Below are 4676 nucleotides of genomic sequence, written 5' to 3'. Positions count from 1 at the left end.
GATGGACAGAACTAAGAGAAACGCATAGGCAGCCCCTACTCCCAGCAGGAAGAAGCTGAGAACATGACATTATTTTGTTTGTGCTATTTTAATCTTTCACTTGAATTTTATATATTTTGTTGTTGTTTTTGGTCTTTTTTGAGACAGGGTCTCCCTGTAGCCCCAGCTGTCCTGGAACTCACTATGTAGACCAGGCTGGCCTTGAACTCACAGAGATCTTCCTGCCTCTGCCTCCCAAGTACTGGGATTAAAGGCGTGCACCACCACGCCTGATTGAATTTTATATTTTTATAGACATGCATATCTCTAAATTTTTTTCCCACTAGTATGTACACTTTCATACTTTAAGTGTTCAGTTGTTATGTTGTAGCTTTTACCTCCATGACAAGAGCTGTGTCTTAGTTAGCTTTCTGTTGCTGTGATAAAATGCTCCAACCCAACTTGGGGAGGAAAGGGTTTGTTTGGCTTCCACTCTTACATCACAGTCCATCACTGAGGGGAGACAAAGGAGGAACTCAAGGCAGGAACCTGGCAGGGCTGTAGCAGAGATCAGGTTGTAGGAACATTGCTTACGGGCTTGCTCCTCTGGCTTGTGCTCAACTTGCTTTCTTAAACAACCTATGACGTGCCCAGGTTTGGAACCATTCGCAGTGGGCTGGGCCCCACTCCCACTCAACAGTCAAGAAAATGCCTCATAGACATGCCTTTGGACCAATCTGAGAGATGAAATCTGCAACTGAAGTTCCTCTTCCCAGCGTGTCAGGTTGACAACTGAAGTAGCCATGGCAGATTTTATGCCTGCCTTGGTTTTCTCCCAACCCAATATACAGTATTTCTCTATTGCTTTGCATATCTGTAACCCACATGTGTTTCCTATTCTTCTTATTTTACCCCCTCTTCCTCATTCCTTCTGTTTCACTCCTGAACGTTGATAACTACATTTCCCACACCAGTACTCTAGAGATGCTGTCTCCAAGCTTTATCAGAAGGGAGCTGCACAGATATCATCTCCTCCATTAACACCAGGTCTGCTGTCAAACTGTGGGCATGACTTTTCCTGGGAATGACATCTTATAACAAGTCTCTAGAAATTGAATTTTTATATAACCTCGTAAAGCAAGTTAATCATGTGTTTTGAGAGTATTTAGAACTATGTACTCCTTTTGCTTATGTACGGTGTACTCAGCCTGTTCGGAGGCTAAGATCTTTAAGAAAAACCATGTGATCAATCTTACAATAGCTTGGAGTCTTGATGTAAGTAACTCCTACAGGCTGAGTGTATAGTTTTAATGTTATACCATGCTCCCAATGATGACCTGGTTATGTACCTGACTCAGAGAAATGTATGCATGCATGAGACGTGCTCATTAGAGCTGAGACCACCCCTGACAGCATCAGTGATGTTGAAAATAAGGATGATGGTGAAACTGTGATCCCACTAATGCTAAAAACAACATGTGGGCATTTGCTAATGACATCTGTTTGTGACGTCTTATGCTGTTCTGAGTCATTAGGGTAATAAAAATAACTTCTTCCTTTACCAAGGATTGCTCATGCCATTCCCATACCATGTTTGATATGCTGTTCAATAAATATGAGAGGAAGTCCTTTACTTAATATACACTTCAGAGAGAACAATTCTGAGAGAAATCAGAACAGATGGGGGCTTACCTTGTTTTAAACTACTACAAGAGTGAAGTTTTTTCGTTACTGTGGCACCAGCACAGCAAAACATAGTAACTGTTACTGCAGTCAGCTTTCCACTCTAACATAAATCCAAATTAAGACACTCACATATGATAAAACTAATAAACAAAAACATCCAGGAAAAGGAGAAAGGCTACAAACCGGAGAGACGCACACATTCTAACCAATGTGAAAAACACAAGAAAACATAAAAAGCATAAGACAGTGTTCCACTAGGACATGCTACAAGGTGATCGCTTCTAACTACAAGGAAACAGGAATGATGAGACAGCGGAATCCTAAAGAAAAATTATAGAAACTGATGGCCAAATAAAGAACTCCAATAAACAGATAAAGAAGTTAATTCGGGGCCTAGACAAGAAAGTTACATAATCAATTCAAGATTTATACAAGAAAGTTATCCAGGGGAATTTAAGAATCAGTACCTTGGAGAAAAAAGATTAAAGAGTGGAGGGAAGATTCATCAAGGAGATTGACACACTGAAAAAGAGCCAAACAAATTCTGGAAATGGAAGAACCAACCAGTGACATAACCACGGCCGAAAACACCAACAGACAAGACCGAACAGAAGAGTAAATTTCAGAAACTAAAGATAAGGCTGAGACAATAATACACACAAATATATAGAAAGAAAAAAAGTTACATTCAAGATGAAACTGAGAATAAGTCTAGCGTACATTCAAGGGACCAAACCTAAGAATCCAGGAGATAGAAGGATTTGTGATGAAATCGAATGGCTTAGACAACTTATTCAGTGTAATTATACCCAAGACTTTTTCAAGCTTAGAGAAGTATGCATTCATAGGCAGGAAGCATTTAGAACCCAACTAGGTACGGTCAGTGAAAAATCTGCTTCCATGACATATCATAGTCAAGATGTCAAAAATACAACGCACAGAAAAGAATACTACAAGAAGTGGGGGGAACTCTAATTCACACACAGAGGCAAAAACATTAGCATAGCATCATATGCATTGAAGGTAACACTAAAATCCAGGAAAGCACGGAACAATATACTTCAAGCCCTAGAAGTAAACAACTTCTAAGGTTGCTACACTCAGCAAAGCCATCCTTTTTTCAGAATTCAAAAATTAAGTTATTTATTTTTATTTTATCCCTAGGAGTACTGTGCCTGCACATACATAATTGTACCCATGTGTGCAGTGCCCACAGAGGTCAGAAAAGGATATTGGATCTCCTAGAACTGGAGTTGCATTATTAGCAATCATGTGGGTGCTGGGAACCAAACTGAAGTCCTCTGCAAGAGCAGACAGTGCTCCTAACTGTCATGGCAACAGAAACCAGAACATAGACTAACCGATGAACGAGATCCAATTATCTCTTATTTCCAAGAAACTCACATAACTAAGAAGGACATAAGAAACTGAGTCAAAGTTTGGATGTAAATCTACCAAGCAAAATCTGGAAATAAATCTACCAAGCAAATAGAAACTATCACACACTGGCATAATGATTCTCATATCTGATCAGTGATTAGAAATCAAATCCAAACTGGTCAGAAATGATAAACAGGGACAGGATACACTGACGAAGAGAAGGATTCAAGAGGATATCACTATTGTAAACATTCATGCACCAAATCTTGGGACACTGTTGTTCTAGTTTGCTTTCAATTGCTATGACAAAACACTGACTAATACCAACTTGCGGGGTGGGGCGGGGTTGTCTTACATCTCCTGGGTCACAAATCATCAGGAAGCCCAAGTCAGGGCAGGGACACGGAGGCAGAAGCTGGAGCACAGACCAGCATGGAGGAGCCCTGCTTACTGGCTTGCTCCCCTGGCCCACGGTCAGCCTGCTTTCTTATACAACACAGAACAACCTGCCCAGGGTGACACTCCCCACAGTGGGTGGGGTTCTCCCACATCACTCAAAGATCAAGAAAATATTCCACAGACATGGCCACAGGCCAGTCCAATGGAGGTAATTCCCTAACTGAGACTCCCTCTACCCGGGTGTGTCAAGTTGACAACCAAAGCTATGCAGCACAGACCCCTCCCCCAAGTTTCATAAAATAATTACTCCAAGGTATTAAAGACCACAAAGTTCTCAATACAATAATAGGGAGGACTTCAATACTCATATTTAGACAGGTCTATCAATTAAAAATCAGCAAAGAAATTCAGGGCTAATTATCCATATATCAATTGGACTTAACAGATATCCACAGAATATTATAGCAGACAGATAGGGAGTACATATTGAACCTTCTCAAACACTGATCACATTATAGGCCATAGAGCACACCATAATAATTACAGAAACTTGAAACAATTTCTTGCGTTTTATAAGACCATAGTAGAATAAATCCAGAAAGCAATAGCAGGATTATTGACACTACACAAATACTTGGGAGCACAAACAATACATTTTGAATGAACAGCATGCCACTGAGAAACTCAGGAAGGAAATTCAAAAACTTCCTAGACTCAGATGAAAATTCTAGCACTACCTATGAGAATCGCTGGGATACAGCCAAGGCAGTCCTAAGTGGAAAATTTATAGCTGTAACTACTCACATTAAAAATCAGAGAAAGAATCTCCGAGCATGTGGAGGAGCCTAGAGGCCTGAGTTGACTGAGGGTAGGATACCCAGGTATATGAGGCAAGCTAAGGATAGAACTGACTGAGGACAAATGTCTTAATGAGAGATGCCTTTCTTACAGAATTCCACAATTCCAGAACTGGTCAAATGCAAAGAGTAAAGTGTGAGATGCTTAACCCTAAGTAATGCATCTTCAATGCAACCGCTACACTTAGGGTGAAGGCATTCCTTAACTCTCACCAGAGAAGTTTCTTTATGATCCTCTTTTTTTGTTCCCTTTTTTGTCTTTTTGAAGCAGGGTCTCCCTGTAGCCCCAGCTGTCCTGGAACTCACTATGTAGACCAGGCTGGCCTTGAACTCACAGAGATCCACCTGCCTCTGCCTCTCAAGTGCTGGGACTAC

The sequence above is a fragment of the Nannospalax galili genome, unplaced genomic scaffold (assembly GCF_000622305.1).
Source record: "Nannospalax galili isolate Female #2095 unplaced genomic scaffold, S.galili_v1.0 scaffold591, whole genome shotgun sequence".
NCBI classification, from domain to species: domain Eukaryota; kingdom Metazoa; phylum Chordata; class Mammalia; order Rodentia; family Spalacidae; genus Nannospalax; species Nannospalax galili.
The sequence above is the reverse complement of the archived record's forward strand: the minus strand, read 5'-3'. Positions refer to the sequence as shown.